Raw genomic sequence first — 20,728 nt, 5'->3', positions numbered from 1 at the left:
TTAATGAATGCTGCCATAAAAGAGTGTTTTATCTCTGCATTATGAGCCCAGGTTTGACTGTTTGTGCTCTCAGAAGGATTTTAGCTGTCTTGGGATAAGATTTTATGAAGGGAAGAAAAACTCATATGGAAATATGATTTTTATGATGAGTACTAATCTGAAGAAATTAACAGCCATCACTGGCATTAAATCCCCAAAGCAGAGATTTCGGATTGATTAAAAATACACACCATTCAAGCAACAGAATTTCACACCAGATTCTGATAGTATAATTATCTTTATATTATTGTAACATTTTGGGCTGAAGAATGGATTTGTTCTCTAGGATACTAAGAGCTTTGAGATAACAACATAAAATCCTAGTACAGTTTTGTGTTTTCTTCAAGGTCACTCAGATCTTTTAAAGCCTAAAGCTTACCCTTTACAATGATTTAAGTGTTATAGTGTTGAATATTGATTTAATTTTTAAAATATGAAGGCAATATTGTACCAAGCATTAATTGATGTAACTTGCCTAACTTCTAGAGTGGGATGGTATTCTAAAATAGCAGAGCAGAAGGCACTTCCTTTACATGTATCTAAGCTTTCCCTTTCACATATATAATTTGCTTCGTGAGGATTTTTCTATCTTGTTTTAGATTTTTTTTTTCTGGGTTGTTTTTATGACTGTATTTATATATGGAGCCAGCACTTTAGCAGAGATCACTGAGAGCCCCTTTTCATACCCACTTATGATGGAGCTTAGTAAGTCTGGGAGGAAGTGTAGTATTGAATGTTTTGAAAATGTTCCCATTCTTTCCTCTCCTATGAGTTGTTTCAAAAAGCATAAACTGAAGAGCCATTAGCAGAAGCAATGCAGTTAAATTCTTTGGTTGAAATGGATTATAGGGGGATGGTTTATGATGATTTTACTGATAAATTGAAACTCTTCCTAAACTCAGACAAAAATTTTATTTCTACTTTATTTTATTAATATCCTGTGCAATCTAAACCTTATGATACTCATTATATTGCATTTCAAAATATTGTTCATTTAAAACATCAATTTCTGAAATAGTTTGTTCACTTTTTAGAATGTCACTATAGTAATGCATGTTTTTTTTTAGTAATGCATTTTAAAACAGTGATTCATTACATTCTGTTTTTAAAATTATCTAGTCCTCTAGAAAGTTGACTGTATAACCTCATCATTTAAAAAAATTTGTTTCCTCATTAATTTTACTTGGTTTATTGACTAAGTTACTTATACTTTTATTGGCATTTATTATGAGCTTTGATTAAGACCATAAAAATGAATAAAACAATGATTGCATCTGATAACTCACGGTAGGTGTGGTGAGGAAAGGGTCACTGAAATAGAGAACAGTACTATAGACTGTTAAGAAGTTTGTGTAATTTTAAGCTACTAGTTTACTAGACTGACCTGATATATGATTTTTAAAAATAGCAATTTCCATTTTTTTTCTGATCATAAACTTACATATCTATTTAGGAAATTAATATTGTTAGTATTTTTGTGTATAAACTTTATCTTTTGCACATAAAATTGTAATCTGTAACTGTTTTACATGTTTGGGTACATACTTCTTAGTGCTTGGTATTTTCTTTCACTTAACACTCTACCATAAATATTTTTTCATGTCAATATTTATTATGCTATAATTTTACTTTCAATAACTGCTTATTTCTCCATTATTTATATATATGATGATTTATCTATTTAGCCAGTTCTTCACAATTGATTATTTAAGGATTTTTTAATATGCACATAAATAATATTTCAATGAAAATTTTATAGATAAATCTGATTGCTTTCTTTAGAAAAAATACTGGAAATAGAAATACTGAAGAAGTTGATTATAAGTATGTTTTTATTTTAGAGAGAGAGATATCTCAAATATTCTTCAGAAATTGTGCCCTGTATAGGGCACCCATGTTCTTTACACTTTAATATCCTTTTCAGTGTTTTCTATTTTTAATGAGTGAACAAATAACATTTTATTTTGTCTTTATTTGGTTAATAATGAGATAGAATTTTTCATTTTTATTCATCATTTGTATTCATTAATACCCTTTTCCTATGTCCTTATTTAATTTGTAAGGTCTCAGAATTCTATCTCATAAAATGATTGACTATATTGGTTTTGCAAATTTGCCATCTTGATATTCAGAATTAAACAAACATACAACTAAGATGGCTAAACCTATCAAACATGCCAGAAAGGGAAACCCCATGCACCAGGAGCACAGAAGTAGCTGAGAGACAGAGCAGTGGTCATGTCAGCTGATGATATGGCAGGCCGGATGCCATCGAGATGGTGTGCAGGATTCAGTATTGCCACCCAGCTTGACTTCTACTTCCCATGGAAAGGCAGGTTGTGAATGGCTGTAATGGAGTGAGTCTTTGTTTTGACTCTGGGTGGTAGAAAGCGTCTCCTCTGAGAATTCAGAATCTACAACCTGTGATCCAATTAATTGGATCTCAATTTTACACTATTCAGTACTTGAAGAAACCCCGTGTTAAGAAATAAACATGGAAATTGATCTCTGGTCATGGACACATCTCTGGTGTCTGTTGGAAGCAAACACAGAGCTTTCTGGAGAGAGATTTTAAAAGCTGGGATGCCCATAATAGCAATGTGCTTTATATAAGATAAGGTAATATAAAAAAATTGTAAGGCACAAGATAAAATAATTCACCATTAATAAGATTTAGATAAAAAAAGAGAATTAACTAACACCTGCAAAACTTAGGAACATAAAACAGTACTATTAAAGAGACTATAGAATAAGTATATTTAAAATTCATGTGATAAAATATAGAGAATAAGATGATAGAGAACTGATTAAAACAGGTGCCATTTTGAAAAGGGACCAAATACAAATTCTAAAAATAGAAAAACATACTCATTGTAGTTTAAAACTTAATGAATGACCTAAAAAGCAGATCAAATGTCCCCAGAGTATGAGAGAAAAAGTTAACTAGAAGGGAAATGTGTGTGTGTGGTGGGGGAGATACCATAATGTAGCACAGAGAGACAAAGATACAGGGATATGAAAGAGTGTTTTCAATATCTGTTATTAAGATTTCTGGAAGAAGTAAAGAGGATGACTCAGAATTTTCCAGAATTGATGTCATATATCTTGAAGCCTAAAATACACTATTTCCAGAAATAATATTAATAGCAATAGTAATAATAAATGGTAATTCATGCCATGATATCATAATTAAGTGAATAACATCAAAGACAAAGAGAAATTTTGATATCAGAAAAATGTTAATTAATTATAAACAATTAGACTAAAAATACACCTTTGACCTCAACTATGGAGGCTGGAAAATACTAGAGTTACAACTTCAAAGTACTAAAGTGAGAAAAAAACTGTCAACATAGAAGCTTAAAACTAAACAATCTGTCCTTTAAGAATAAATTCAAAATGACATTTTAGGGAAACAAAGAAAAAATTAGAAGTAGAATGAAAATAAATAAAATGGGGGGAAAGGATTAAAGAAATGTCATTGATCAAAAAAATTTCAAGAAAGGAAACAAAAAAAGAAGCATAGAGAAACTATTGTAAATAAAATCACAGCATAATATGAAAAGCATATATCTAAATATTAATAATCACACTGACATTAATAGAAAAAAAACTGATTAGAGGGGAAAACAAACCATAAGAGACTCTAACTTAGGAAGCAAACTGAGGGTTGCTGGAGTGGAGGGGGGTAGGGAGGCTGGGGTGGCTGGGTGATGGACATTGGGGAGCATTGTGAATTGTGTAAGACTGATGAATCACAGACCTGTACCCCTGAAACAAATAATACATAATATGTTACCAAAAAAAAAAGAAAAAACTCGTTAAAATATGAAGACTAACAGATTGTATTTGTACATGCATATATCCAACTATTTGCTATTAGCAAGAGATACAGTTAAAAAATAGTGACTGGAAAGTCTGACATGGAAGTAAAAGCATGGAAAAAGATTGATAGGGAAAATGTTAATTAGAACAAAGCAGATGTGGCCATATAAGCAAAATAGAATGAATAAGAGTCCAACTCCTTAATAAAATAAAGAAGTGGGTCACTGAAATATAAATTAATTCACCAGAAAGATGCAACAGTACTAAGCCTATAGACATTTCACAAATACAGCCTCAAGTATGGAATATAAAGATTTTCTAAACATTTCTCAAGGATGTTCATATATGTCCATTAGATGAGGCTTGTTAATTGTGAAAGAAGGGAGGGGAAAAAAAGAGGAAACAAATCTAGCATTGGAAGCAGTATCTGGTAGCACAGCACCCTTTGGCTTCCATTCATGCAGATGTTTATTATTTTTGTCTAGACAAAAAATAGGTTAGTCTCAGACACTTTCTCCTGACAAACTGTAAGATTATTTTGTTAGGTTCCATATTAAACATTGAGATTATGATCGGAATTGCATTGAATCTGTAAGCTAATTTTGGAGAGGAACTGGCACTTTTCCTTGAATAATTGGACTTTCTATCAAGTAACATATTTCAGTATTTATTCAGGTATTATTTGTGTCTCATATTTTTCTCATTAGTTCTAAAAATTTCCCTAAGTCTTAATATTTTTCTTAACCCTTTTATGTTTTTGTTGTTCTGTTAATCTTTTATTATTTCTTATGATTGATTATAACATGAGAGAGCTTTTTATTTTCAATTAATATATAATGTATTATTTGTTTCAGGAGCACAGGTCTGTGATTCATCAGTCTTACATAATTCACAGCACTCACTATAGTACGTATCCTCCCCAATGTCCATTACCCAGCCACTCCATCCCTCCCACTCCCTCCACTCCAGCAGCCCTCAGTTTGTTTCCTGAGATTAAGAGTCTCTTATGGTTTGTCTCCCTCTCTGGGTTCATCTTGTTTCATTTTTCCCTCCCTTCCCCTATGATCCTCTGTCTTGTTTCTCAAAGTCCTCATAACAGTGAGCACATATGATAATTGTCTTGCTCTGATTGACTTATTTTGCTTAGCATAATACCCTCTATAGTTCCATCCAAAGAGAGAGCTATTGATTTGTATATTTACTCTGTATCTGGTGACTGTTGTGTGTTCTTTAACTTCCAGTCACTTTTCAGGTAACACTGATAGTTTTTCTAGTTAGGCTGTGGTATCATTTGGAAATAGAATGATTCTATTTTATTCTTCCTTACTGTTACACTTTATGTATATTTCTCTTTAATAATGCAGTGTTGAGAAATGTTAGAATAATAGTTAAGTATTGGTAGTAAGAGTGGGTACCCTTCTTGTATTACTAAGTACTTTTTACATTGATGTCAGGTATTAGTCTGAAGATTAATAATTATACGGAGAAATTAATGTTCAATTCATGGCTTACAAAATATTTTTGATAAGACAGGAATAAACTAAAGTTTCTGACAGTCACTCACATTTTCTGATTTTGATTTTGAAGATAGGACTAATCCACCTGCTGCTCTGCCCCTCTCCCCAGATCCCAATATAAAATAGAAGTGTTTTCTTTTCTGTATTCTCTAACAGAACAGATATTATATTTGGTGTTTTCTCTCAATATTAAAACAGTTGAAGTCCATCTACTTGAAGAGGGATATTTGGTTTGTTATTGATGACCATTCTTACTTACTGACTCCTTTGATTTTTTTTTCTTTGATTGTTGGTTACAAAACATAATATGTATTTAAAGGGACAAATAATGGCTTGGGGAAATCATTGTTTTAGCAACTCTTTCAAAATATTTATTATGTGTTATACACTATGCTCGGCACTATGAGGAATGCATACGTAAAACACTAAATTGTGAAATAATAATGAAAAATTTCAGGCTTACTTTGGCATAATCAAAAAACAGGAGGGGAAAAAAAGCAGATCACTTTTGGACTTAACATCCACTTAGCTTTCCTTTAAACATGTGTTTTCTTTATATGCTACACTCAGGTTATAAAGGTCTTGTTCCTTGTGCACAGAAAAACAGCAGATATGATAATTCCAAATAAGCATTAAGTGTCTGGTATTTTCTAGAACAAAAAGAATAATACATGAAAATATTATACAATGAATTATCTATCTCCTGCTATCATATCAGTTTCCTGATTTATAAATGTCATTGCTGCTTTTCTGTATAGTAAGGCATACCTGGCTTTTCTTTGCTTGTTTGGTTGATTCATTGTTAAAATAGTCCAAGAGGACTGAGCTATGAACAACAGTCTGGAGAATCTGGTGACTCTCAATGTAATGTCATCCAGTAACGTGAGTGGGATTTCTCCACTTTGTCTCACAGACATACAAATCATTCCTTATTAAAGAATGTATTTCCAAGTAAGATATTGAATTAGTATAATACAATTATAGAATCATAAGCCATAGTAATGGTCATCATATTCAACTCCTTCATTTTGAGAATGTGGAAACTGAGGTTCAAGGAGGTTAAATAATATCCCTAGGGTAATGTAGATACAAAGAAGCTTCCCCGGAATTGAAACATCTCCCTCACTGCCTGTCCAGTACTTTTTACACCATAGCACACTGCAGAATTTTAGAGGCAGACTGTCCGTTTCTAAGATTTAAATTATAATTCAGAAAAGAAGGAAATGCTTTTCTTTATTATTATTATTTTTCAGTTTTCTGTGTAAGTCTCCTTACATAACATTCCATTCTGGAGAAACCTGTATAAAATAAATTTAGGTAAATTACCAGGGAGTATTCAAGCCCATCAAACTTTGTGAAGTGAGAATTTATCTGAGTTGAATCTACTGAATTTGACAAATGCTTTAAATTTATAATAAAAGTTTAGAGAGAGAGAAGAAAGATGAGAGATGAAAGGAAGGAAGGGAGAATAGAAGAGGAAGCCTAGCATTATCAGAGAATGGATATTAGATACAATATTTTCCTTAAGAAATTATTAGAAATTCCTCTAATGCATGACAGTGGCAGGCCTGTCAAACCATATTTACCTTAAAATTCATATTTTAATAATTTTGAATTTTTTAAACTTTATTTTTAATTTACTTTAGTGTGTCCTCTTTTGTTAGAATGCTGCCCATCTGTCTTCATTCTCCTAATATTCATCTAAGTACTTTTCCACTTTCAGTTCCCAGTTGAGTGTGGGTGATTATTTTCCTGTTATTAATTTTTCTTTTTATTTTGAATAAATTTTTGTCATAATCTTGACCACTTATTCCAAAAATATAAATGTATTATTAAAATATTCTGGATTTTTAAAAAAGATGTATTCATTTACTTTAGAGAGAGAGAGCACAAACGGAAAGTAAGTAAGGTATTGAATCAGCATAATATGGGGAAAGGGTAGAGGGAGAGAATTTCCAAGCAGACTCCCACAGAGCATGGAGCCCGATGTGGGGCTTAATCCTATGAGCCATGAGATCAGGACCTGAGCTGAAACCAAGAGTCAGACACTCAGCTGATGAAGCCACCCAGGTGCCTCTAAAATATTCTGGATTTTTAAAGAAACCTGACAGCATTTATTTATGTAAATGGATCTTGACTTGTCAAGTATAGATTTCTTTAATGGTTTTTAAGGTGAAAATACATCTTCTTACTTTTATTTTCTACAGAATCCTAGCTGGATTCTGGAATCCAGAATCTGGATCTGGAAGTTTCTGGGATTTTCCTCATGTAGGAAAAATCTGTAAAGCAAGCTTCATGAGGGCAGATACTTTTGTCTTCACTGTTGTATTGCTACAACCTGAAATAAGGTCTAACACATAATAGATGCTTATGAAATACTTACTAAATTAATGAAAGACAGCACTTGCTATATTTGCCCTTCTCAGCCCCTTTCTTCATGCAGAAGCTTGGAGCATGGGTGTGATGCTGGAGTCTATACTTAGCCATGGATACCTGAGCATTGGAATGCAAAGTTGGGAGAAGCATGAATCTCCAAGCCACAGAATAGCTCTTCATGACCTTCAAAATCCTTCTGACTTTCTTCCTTTTTTTAACATCAGTGTTTTATCAGTTTCAGGTGTACAATATAGTGATTCAGCAAGTCCATACATTATCTGATGCTCATCATGAGAAGTGTGTTCCTTAGTCCCCATCAGCTATTTAACCCAACCCCCTCTCTTTCTCCCTCTCTCTTTTTCCCTTTGCTTATTTGTTTTGTTTCTTAAATTCCACATATGAGTGAGATCATATGGTATTTGTCTTTGTCTGACATTTCATTTAGCATTATACTCTATAGCTCCGTCCATGTCATTGCAAATGGAAAGATTCCATTATTTTTCATGGCTGAATAAATATATATATAATAAATAATTAATATACATTATTATATATGTTTATATATAAATATATATTTAATAAATATAAACATATATATATATAGGTTTATTCCTAGGTGTCTTGTTATTTTTGGTGCAATTGTAAATGGGATTTTTATTTTATTTTATTTTTAAATGATCTCTACATCCAGTGTGGGGCTTGAACTCACATTCACAAGGTGAAGAGTCACATGCTCTTCCAGCTGAGCCAACCAGTGCCCCAGTGGGATGGTTTCTTAATTTCTCCTTCTGCTACTTCATTACTGGTGTATAGAAATGCAACAGATTCCTACACGTTGATTTTGTATCCTGCGACTCTACTGAATACATTTATTAGCTCTTGAAGTTTTTGATGGAATCTTTCAGGTCATCTATATATAGTATCATGTCTCCTGCAAATAGTGAAAGATTTACTTCTTCCTTACTGATTTAGATACCTTTAATTTCTTTTTGTTGCTTGATTGCTGGACTTCCCGTGCTATGTTGAATAAAAGTGGTGAGAGTGAACAACCTTGTCTTGTTCCTGACCTTAGAGGAAAAGCTCTCAGTTTTTCCCCATTAAGGATGGTCAAGAAATGAGCAAAAGACATCAACAGACATTTATGCAAAGCAAACATCCAAATGGCTAAAAGACACATTAAAAAGTGCTCAACATCACTTGGCATCAGGGGAGTACAAATCAAAACCACAATGAGATACCACCTCACACGGATCGGAATGGCTAAAATTAACAAGTCAGGAAATCAGATGCTGGTGAGGATGCGCAGAAAGGGGAAAGCTCCTACACTGTTGGTGGGAAGGCAACTTGGTGTAGCCACTCTGGAAAACAGTATAGAGGTTCTTCAGAAAGTTGAAAATAGAGCTACCCTATGACCCAGCAATTGCACTAATGGGTATTTACCCCAAAGATACAAATGTAGTGATCTGAAGGGGTACCTGCACCCCAATGTTTATAGCAGCTATGTCCACAATAGCCAAACTATGGAAAGAGCTCAGATGACCATCAGCTGATGAATGGATAAAGAAGATGTGATACACACACACACACACAGACACACACACACACACACACACACACACACACACAGGAATATTATGCAGTGATCAAAAAAGGAATCCTGCCATGTGCAATGACGTGGATGGAACTAGAAGATATTGTGCTAACTAAGCAAAATAAGTCAACAGAGAAAGATAATTATCATATGATCTCGCTGATATGTGGAATATAAGAAACAAGGCAGAGGATCATAGGGGAAGAGAGGAAAAATTAAAATGGGATGAAACCAGAGAGGGAGACAAACCATAAGAGACTCTCAATCTTAGGAAATAAACTGAGGGTTGCTGGAGGGGAGGGAAGAGGGATGAAAGGGTGGCTGGGTGATGGACACTGGGGAAAGTATGTGTTGTAATGAGCACTGGGTATTATGTAAGACTGATGAATCACAGACTTGTGCCTCTGAAACAAATAATACATTATATGTTAATTCATTGAATTTAAAGTAAAAGAATAATTTAAAAAAATAAAAAATCTTTAGAGAGAAGGAAAATGATAGAGGTCAAAATTCAGATCTATAGAAAGAAAGGAAGAACCCAGGAGAAGGAATAAATTAAGATAAAAAGAAAAAGAAAAAAGGATGATGTTAACTGGGTTTTTCATATATGGCTGATATAATGTTGAGGTGTGTTCCCTCTAAACCTACTTTGTTGAGGATTTTCTATTGTGAATGGATATTGTACTTTGTCAAATGCTTTTTCTGTACCTACTGAAATGATCCGGTGGTTCTTATCCTTTCTCTTATTGATGTGATGTATCATGTTGATTGATTTGTGAATATTGTACCACCCTTGCATCCCAGGAATAAATCCCCCTTGATCATGGTGAAAGATTTTTTTAATGGATTGTTGGATTCAGTTTGCTAGCATTTTGTTGAGGATTTTTGCATCTATGCTCATCAGGGATATTGGCCTGTAGTTCTGTATTTAGTGGTGTCTCTATCTGATTTGGGTATCAGGATAATGTTGGCCTCAAAGAATGAATTTGGAAGTTTTCCTTCCTTTTCTATTTTTTGGAATAGTTTGAGAAGAATACATATTAGCTTTTCTTTAAATGCTTGGTAGAATGCACTTGTAAAGCCATTTTGTCCTAGACTTATATGTTGTGAATTTTTTGATTATGGATTCAATTTCTTTGCTGGTTATTGTTCTGTTCAAATTTTCTGTTTCCTTCCTGTTTCAGTTTATGTGTTTCTAGGAATTTATCCATTTCTTCCAGGTTGTCCAATTTTTCAGCATATGGTTTTTCATTATATTCTCTTATGATTGTATTTCTGTGGTGTTTGTTATTTCTTCTCTCTCATTCATGATTTTACTTATTTTTGAATTTTTAATCTTTTTTTTCTTGATATAGAAGCTTGTCAATTCTATTGATTTTTTTTCGGAACCAGCTCTTGGTTTCATTGTTTTTCTTTTTTGTTTGTTACTATATTGTTTATTTCTGCTCTAATTCTTATTATTTCCTTCCTTCTACTGGTTTTCGGCTTTGTTTGTTGTTCTTTTGCTAGTTCCTTTAGGTGAAGGTTAGGTTGTTTATTTGAGATTTTTCTTGCTTCTTGAGGTAGGCCTGTATTGCTATAAGTTTCTCTCTCATTTATGGCATCCTAAAGATTTTGGATCATTGTGTTTTCATTTTCATTTGTTTCCATGTACTTTTTTTTTTTAAGATTTTATGTATTTATTTGTAAGAGTGAGAGGAGAGAGAGTTCATGCACAAGTAGGGGGAAGCAGCAGGCAGATAGAGAAGCTGGCTCCCTGCTGAGCAGAGAGCCCGATGCAGAACTTGCTCCCAGGACTTTGGGATCATGAACTGAGCCAAACGCAGAGATGCTCAACTGACTGAGCCACCCAGGCATCCCTCCATGTACTTTTTTAGTTTTTCTTTATTTTCTGATTGACCTATTCATTATTTAGTAATATATTATTTAACTTCCATGTATTTGTGGTGCTTCCAAGTTTTTTCTTGTGGTTGACTTAGTTTTATAGCATTGTGGTCAGAAAAGTTGTATGGTATGACTTCAATCTTTTTGAATTTGTTGAGGCTTGTTTTGTGGCCCAATATGTGATCTATTCTGGACAATGTTCCATATGCACTAGTAAAGAATGTGTATTCTGCTGTTTTAGGATGGAATGTTCTGAGTATATCTGTTAAATCCATTTGTTCCAATGTGTCATTCAAAGCCATTGTTTCCTTGTTGATTTTCTGTCTAGATGATCTGTCCGTTGATATAAGTGGGATATAAAAAATCCCTTACCATTATTGTATTATTATCGATTAGTTCCTTCGCTTGTTATTGGTTGTTTTAGGTATTTGGGTGCTTCTAACATTGGGTGCATAAATATTTACAATTGTTATATCTTTTTTTCAGGTTGTCACCTTTATCAGTATAGTGTCCTTTTTTGTCTCTTATCCCAGTCTTTGTTTTAAAGTCTTTTGTCTGACATAAATATTGCTACTTTGGCTTTTTTTGACATCCATTTGCATGATAGATGTTTCTACAACCCCTCACTTTCAATCTGCAGGTGTTTTTAGATCTAAAATGAGTTTCTTGTAGGTAGCATATGGATGGATATTTTTTAATCCATTCTGTCATTCTATATTTTCTTTTTTATTTTTTTAAATTTTATTTTTTATAAACATATACTTTTATCCCCAGGGGTACAGTTCTGTGAATCGCCAGGTTTACACACTTCACAGCACTCACCATAGCACATACCCTCCCCAAGGTCCATAACCCCACCTCCCCTCTCCCAGCCCCCCTCCCCCCAGCAATCCTCAGTTTGTTTTGTGAGATTAAGAGTCACTTATGGTTTGTCTCCCTCCCAATTCCATCTTGTTTCATTTACTCTTCTACTACCCCCTTAACCCCCCATGCTGCATCTCCTCTCCCTCATATCAGGGAGATCATATGATAGTTGTCTTTCTCCGATTGACTTATTTCGCTAAGCATGATACCCTCTAGTTCCATCCACGTCATCGCAAATGGCAAGATTTCATTTCTTTTGATGGCTACATAGTATTCCATTGTGTATATATGCCACATCTTCTTTATCCATTCGTCTGTAGATGGACATCTAGGTTCTTTCCATAGTTTGGCTATTGTAGACATTGCTGCTATAAACATTCGGGTGCACTTGCCCCTTCGGATCACTACGTTTGTATCTTTAGGGTAAATACCCAGCAGTGCAATTGCTGGGTCATAGGGTAGTTCTATTTTCAACATTTTGAGGAACCTCCATGCTGTTTTCCAGAGTGGTTGCACCAGCTTGCATTCCCACTGACAGTGTAGGAGGGTTCCCCTTTCTCCGCATCCTCGCCAGCATCTGTCATTTCCTGACTTGTTAATTTTAGCCATTCTGACTGCTGTGAGGTGATATCTCATGGTGGTTTTGATTTGTATTTCCCTGATGCCGAGTGATATGGAGCACTTTTTCATGTGTCTGTTGGCCATCTGGATGTCTTCTTTGCAGAAATGTCTGTTCATGTCTTCTGCCCATTTCTATATCTTTTGATTAGAGTATTTAGTCCATTTATATTCAAATCAATTATTGATAGACATGTATTTATTGTCATTTTATAACTTGTTTTGTGGTTGTTTCTGAAGATTTTTTTTTTTAAGATTTTATTTATTTATTTGACAGAGAGATCACAAGCAGGCAGAGAGGCAGGCAGAGAGAGAGGAGGAAGCAGGCTCCCTGCCGAGCAGAGAGCCCAACGCGGGTCTCTTATCCCAGGACTCCAAGATCACGACCTGAGCCGAAGGCAGCGGCTTAACCCACTGAGGCACCCAGGCGCCCCTGTTTCTGAAGATTTTGTCTAATCCTTTTTTGTCTTTCTTTCATAGCTTGCTGATTTTTTTAGTGATATATTTGGATTTCATTCTCTTTATTCTTGGCATGTTTATTAGTGGCTTTTGACATATGTTTACCATCAGTTTGTATATAACTTCTTCTGCATATAGCAGTCTGTATTAGGTTGATGGTCATTTAAATTTAAATCCATTCTTTACTCCTCTTCTCCCCACATTTTAGGTATATATTGTCATATTTTACATCCTTTTATGTTTTGAGTTCTTTGACTGCTTTTTTTACATAAAGAGTTGTGGAGTTTGTTCTGCCAATCTTCGGGTCATTTTCTGGGATATTTAGGATGATTTGATAGTTACCTGCATGTGTTTGTGGGATGAGGTGAGCTTAGGAAGCTCCTAGTCTTTCTCTGTCATCCAGCCTACTCATCCCTCTGACTTCGGATGAAAGAAAAATGCAATTCTTTCTTTTAAAGAGATTAATAAAGTCAGTGTTATTTGGAGACTTCTGTTACAGTAAGCCTCATGCAAATCAATGAAGTTTTGCTTTTTTTTTCTTTTTTTTAATTTTTTTTTATTATTATTTTTATTTTCAGCATAACAGTATTCCTTGTTTTTGCACCACACCCAGTGCTCCATGCAATCCGTGCCCTCTCTAATACCCACCACCTGGTTCTCCCAACCTCCCACCCCCCGCTGCTTCAAACCCCTCAGATTGTTTTTCAGAGTCCATAGTCTCTCATGGTTCACCTCCCCTTTCAATTTCCCCCAACTCCCTTCTCCTTTCTAACTCCCCTTGTCCTCCATGCTATTTTTTATGCTCCACAAATAAGTGAAACCATATGATAATTGACTCTCTCTGCTTGACTTATTTCACTCAGCATAATCTCTTCCAGTCCCATCCATGTTGCTACAAGAGTTGGGTATTCATCCTTTCTGATGGAGGCATAATACTCCATAGTGTATATGGACCACATCTTCCTTATCCATTTGTCCGTTGAAGGGCATCTTGGTTCTTTCCACAGTTTGGCAACCATGGCCATTGCTGCTATAAACATTGGGGCCAGATGGCCCTTCTTTTCACTACATCTGTATCTTTGGGGTAAATACCCAGTAGGGCAATAGTAGGGTCATAGGGAAGTTCTATTTTTAATTTCTTGAGGAATCTCCACACTGTTCTCCAAAGAGGCTGCACCAACTTGCATTCCCACCAACAGTGGAAGAGGGTTCCCCTTTCTCCACATCCCCTCCAACACATGTTGTTTCCTGTCTTGCTAATTTTGGCCATTCTAACTGGTGTAAGGTGATATATCAATGTGGTTTTAATTTGAATCTCCCTGATGGCTAGTGATGATGAACATTTTTTCATGTGTCTGATAGCCATTTGTATGTCTTCGTTGGAGAAGTGTCTGTTCATATCTTCTGCCCATTTTTTGATATGATTATCTGTTTTGTGTGTGTTGAGTTTGAGGAGTTCTTTATAGATCCTGGATATCAATCTTTTGTCTGTACTGTCATTTGCAAATATCTTCTCCCATTCCTTGGGTTGCCTCTTTCTTTTCTTGACTGTTTCCTTTGCTGTGCAGAAGCTTTTGATTTTGACGAAGTCCCAAAAGTTTATTTTGGCTTTTGTTTCCTTTGTCTTTGGAGACATATCTTGAAAGAAGTTGCTGTGGCTGATATCGAAGAGATTACTGCCTATGTTCTCCTCTAGGATTCTGATGGATTCCTGTCTCCATATTACATGCAACAAATTTCACTGAGGCTAGGATGGCTAAATTTGTCGATAGAAAAATTTGTAAGCCCAGAGTATCTGAATTTCAGTAAGTCACTGGACAAGCTTGTGGAAAGGAATAAATAATAATGAAATAGTATTATAGAATAGATGAGGTCAAACATGGTTAAGTGGGCTTTATCCAAACTATTGATTAGCAGATTGATATAAATCAGAACCAATACCATTGCTATGTAGTCACGTTCCATATACACTTCCACATTGTTCCAATTGGTACTGAAAAATAAAAAAATTATCTTACACAGGTGATGTTGGAGGATTCATAATGGTAGCACAACTTATGGGCAGGGATGATTTTGCTCTTAAAACATTTTATATTTTTAACTTTAGCATGATGAATAAATAACCTTTTATAACACATGTCTTCAAAAACAGCAACTCGTATTAAGAGAAAATAACATTTTCCTAAAAAATTAGATGGCAAATTATAAAAAATAGATTAGAATTCTTCCCTCCTTATAAATGTCATTATTCCTAAAGGTGAAGATGGTGTGATTGCTGACATTGAACACTGGCAACCTGATACTATGCATACATTTTGCCTCTTGAATGTGTAGCTAAGGAAACATATAGAACAGGCGTACAGGTTAGAAATCACATGAGCTTTTCCTAGTTGCTGGAGCTGGTGAATAGCACGTTTCTATAGGTACTGAAAGAGGGTTGGGCTTATTGCAGACTGATCAATCTTGCTTAGTCGATTTTGTTTTAACAATAGCCAGAGCAACATCAAAAACCTTGAATATTGTCAGCATTGTATAGCACAGGGCAGACAATTGTCATAACATTTCCAGCTGTCACTGAGAGACTAAGCCAGATTTAGGGATAAACGATCATAATCATTATAGTCTTATATTTATTCCAGCCCCTTCATTATTAGTTCTGGATATGGCATGTTTATCTCTTAAATTAAGAATGATTTGTTCCCATGTAGTGCCTATCACTTGAGAATTTCAACGTGCTTTATGAGCACTGGGCTGAGTTTATATCTAGCCGGGAACTTCTGCCAGAGCTCTTCTGAATCCCTCTGGAGCTCTTCTGAGTGTGCTACTATTTCCTTAATGGCACTTCTCACTCAGATCATCTCTGTTGGGATGACAGGAAAGTCTGCTGAGGTTTGGAGGAAAATGTGAATTTGAATTTGGAGCACTATCTCTTTAATCCTTTCAGCCGTCTTTGAAGTAGAGAAGTGATGAGAATTATTGCATCCATTTTCTAGACTGGATTTCAAAGTGTTGCCATTGAAACAATTTCTGCAGGGGTGACTTGCAGGCCTTCGGCTGTCCTCCACCATATGCTGTCTCCCTGATATAAACTGAAGTGGGAAGAGAACAGAGAGATTTGGATCCCAGAGCTTGTTTCCATAAAATTAAGTAACATTTGATGTTTAGGCATTTGAAATGGATGACTTCGTGTCTTCTTTGTAAGGTATATATCTAAGGTACTACACAAAATATTTGAAAGTAATTGAACTCTGTCCATTCTACCTATAACTGTCAGGTTTCTTATCCTTTTTTCTTTTTTTAATATCTGTTATTTTGACTCTCTTATTTTTTTCTTTTGATCCAATTTGTTATGTTACCTTTGCTTCATACTTAAAATGTTATTATTGAATTATTATTTCATGGCTATCTATTCCTCAACAAACACTGTTGGAACAAGTGCCGCAACATACTGCCCGAGGGGCTGCATTGGGGAAGTAAGAGAAGGCAAAAGTGATTAATTTATTTATTTTAGAAGCCAAAGCCAATGTATACTTTAAAATAATGCTTTATATGCCATCTCAGAAATGCATCATAAATAAGTTGAGGTTTATATTTCACACACTTTTTCATCTTTGAAAAGATTTCAAATATATCTTCCCAACATAAATACACATGCACACACACACAAAGTTAAAGAAAAAAAAAAAGCATTCTTGGAACTCTAGAGATAATCAGCACCAAAATCCTGACATTTTTTCCCACTCTTTCCTTGTGTTAAAAACATACCACTTCTGTCAGTTATTGCTAGATATTTTTTTTAAAATGCAGACTTATCCTTCTACCAAAATGGAAATGCCATTAAAAAAAAAAAAACTTTAAAGTAGTTTTTCAAAAATCAGCGTGATGGATTTTTAAATGTTTGCTCATCAATAATATCCCATCACTGAGACTGCACTGAAAAAGCATAAAATTCTATTTGTTTGGGACTGCCGGATGCTATAATGGTCCAATGGCTAATTGCTCCATAAAACCCAGAGGTAGTATTTCTTGCACACCTCATTCTCAGAAAGCAGAATTTGATTAATTGATGCTGGATGGTTAGCTATCATAAGACGGGACATTTAGTTCAGACAAATGAAAACTGGTTGAAAAAAATTGTGTGCAAAAGCATTGAAAAATAAGAACTGGAAGGGTCAAAGGGCAGCAGGAAAAAACCTATTTGGCAGTTAGCTCGTATTTATCTTATAAATTTTTTAATAATGGTTGATGCATTTTAATCTCTGACTGTCTTACACTACAAAGTGTAAGTCAATGTATAAGCTAATTGCAGCAAGCAAAAGTGGTATTTAATGCACTGGACACTTTCACTATCAAAGTATTGCATCTCTAATTAGTGTTTGTAACTGATGTGACAGCAGTTTATAGAGCACCAAAATAGTTCCTAATTTGTCAAGTGGGTCTGAAGCTTATGGCAGCTTTCTGATCATCTCCCTTGCCGCAGGACCTGAAAGCACCTTCAAAAAGCTTTCTCTCATTGATCTTTAGTCAGATGCTGACCGAAAAGCAGACAGCCCTGCCAGAAAGAAGATAGATAGGTGCTGCACTAGCATGAAAAACACCGCACCCTTAATGAAAAAGGTTCTTGCTTATAACTCATGTGTGTGTACAAACACATCCACACGGGGGGTTTCGATGGGGATTGCAGTCCTTGGAAATTAAGGGGGAGTGCATTTGTTATTTATTTTTTCATTCTTCTCACATACAGTTGCCCACTATGAATGTCTGGAATGCACTAAGCAGGCTATTTGTTAGTTCCTGCGTAGTTTCTTTTTTTGTCTCTCACTAAGGTGGAATGCTTTAATGATTAGCATATAATTCTCAGGAAGTCAATGAGCTAATCAGGCACGTAAGATAAATACCAAGTTGGGGTTGTTCTCAGGATAAACAAAGGATTATCTGATATAAATTTTGAACTTGTTATAAGAAAATGTGTACTACAGATTAAAATCTCACTGCCGTTTTGTGACAATTCCCTTGCTGTCTTTTTGACGCAAAGGAAAGTTCTTGACCATAACATATCGATAATATATTTGTATTTTCAAATAGTTTATATACCAGGAAAAATATCCAAGAAAAGTTACTAGCGGTACACATTTGTCAACTACTTTTTAATTTGTCAAGTTAACAGAATGTATTACCAAAGATAACATGATGATTATCCCACCCACATCATATCTCAGCATCAAAGTCCGGGGTATTACACCCAGAAAACCATTTAGCAATTTGAAAAGGCACACTCTCAGCAGTTATGGGGACTGATTCATTGAAAAATGCAATCACCCCATCAATAAAGAGAGAAGGTTTTGTGGTTAGCAAGTCCAACCACCAAATTTTGCCACTTACTAGCCTTGCTAGTGCAAATAAAATCATTTTGTTCTCCCTGTTAATTCAAGATCATTCCAAGTCAGCTGTACTTTGAGATAAATTATGGGGGGAAACTGCATACAATTTAGCTGACTATAACGGGAAATTCAAGCCCAACATGACCAAAAAAAAAAAAAAAAAAAATCATCTCTCTCCTTTCCCCTTTCTTATCATCCTGTGTTTTGTAGATTGAGAGAGGATTCATTCTTTTACAAGAATCAGGGAATCTGGGAGTATTCCTTGACATTGTATCTTTCTCCTAATTAACTCACACCAATGCTTCTGCAAGTCTTAGATTTATCAGGTAATAGTTCTCAAATATGTTTACTACTCTCAGTCTCCACTGACACCAGATTAATTTACCATCATCTGTAGACTGGATACTGCAAGGGCCTGTTAATGAGTATCGCTTTATCCTACTCTATCTTGCACAAACTATTCTTAATGAATAAATCCAATCATGATACTCTTGCATAAAATATTTGATGCAGTTATTGTGGCCTGGGAGTCCCCCTTCATGTCTTAAAATTATTTATAGTCCCCTCAATTTTTTTGTTCATGTGGACATATCTGTTGATATTTAACATATTAGAAATTAAAACTGAGGGGCGCCTGGGTGGCTCAGTGGATTAAAACCTCTGCCTTAGGCTCAGGTCATGATTCCAGGGTCCTGGGATCCAGCCCCATGTCAGTCTCTCTGCTCAGCTGGGAGCCTGCTTCCTTCCTCTCTCTTTGCCTCTCTGCCTACTTGTGATCTCTGTCAAATAAATAAATAAAATCTTTAAAAAAAAAGAAATTAAAACTGAGAAAGTAAAAAATATTTATTTATTAAATGATAGAGAATAACAATAACAAGCACATTATAATTTCTGTAACATTTTTAATGAAATATAACTATCTTCCAAAGCAAGTAATGGCAAGAGCAGCATTGTTTTACATTTTGCAGTTTCTTTAAGGTCTAGATTAATAGAGGTAGGTGGGTTCTCAGATTCTACTTCTGCATTCAATCTATTACAATATATCATTTTCATTGAAGCACATGAAGAAAATCCTGCATCTGAGAAATAAGTAGCTTGAAAAGGGAGGAGTATCCTAATAGTCTTTTCAGATAGTCTTTTTTTTTTAACTACAACAAATATTTTATAAATCTCATTCTTAAATATTTGGTTTTTAATTTAATTATTTAAGATTAGCTTTTTGATACTATACTAAAACTTTCGGTCAACAGATTTTAGTTTTTTTAAGGAGAAAAGGTGCTTTTTGAACTGTTATTACATCTAAATATTTCTTTTTTTTTTTTAAGATTTTATTTATTTATTTGACAGACAGAAATCACAGTTAGGCAGAGAGGCAGGCAGAGAGAGAGGAAGGGAAGCAGGCTCCCTCCTGAGCAGAGAGCCCGATGTGGGGCTCGATCCCAGAACCCTGGGATCAGGACCTGAGCCCAAGGCAGAGCCCTTAACCCACTGAGCCACCCAGGTGCCCCACACTCAAATGTTTCTTAAAGGTTAGTTGCATTGTGGAATCTGAAAACAGACCCATGAACTTTTTGTACTCTGATACATTAAAATTCATCAGTCTTTCTAGCATTGTGAATGGATCTTTTACCCATGAGTGATTTTAAACATCATGCATTCATTTGGAAAATATTAGTTCACGGAGTTATATAGATCTTCCCAATGTTGATACATTTCATTACACAATATCAAAATATCACATTTGTTACTATCACTATTGTATGTATCAAAAGTCTTTCTGTGTTAGGAATCTGTGAAGCTCATGGTAGGTAGTAGATACAAGTTTTCCAGAATTCACTTGAAACCTTATCATTTATAACAACCTGCATTTGGCTTGAAGTGACAGGCTTACTTAGTTCATTTTTGATAAAATGATTGCCACATACCCAAGTCTGAATAAACCCTAGTTTGTCCACAAGTTTTTCTTTCACGTAAAAGTGGTTTTCTGTGAAAAGAATAGCTAGTTCAGCTCGCAACTCAAGTAATTGCACAAATGCTTTTCCTCGAGACAACTATCATACTTGGGTGTGCACCGAAGTCTTTACTTCTCAGTTCATATACAGAATATTTAGACAATGTATACTCAAAGGTTGATATTTAATAGAAGTGATCATTTTTACTACTTTACTAGGATA

The sequence above is a fragment of the Lutra lutra genome, chromosome 4 (assembly GCF_902655055.1).
Source record: "Lutra lutra chromosome 4, mLutLut1.2, whole genome shotgun sequence".
Lineage (NCBI taxonomy): Eukaryota > Metazoa > Chordata > Mammalia > Carnivora > Mustelidae > Lutra > Lutra lutra.
The sequence above is the reverse complement of the archived record's forward strand: the minus strand, read 5'-3'. Positions refer to the sequence as shown.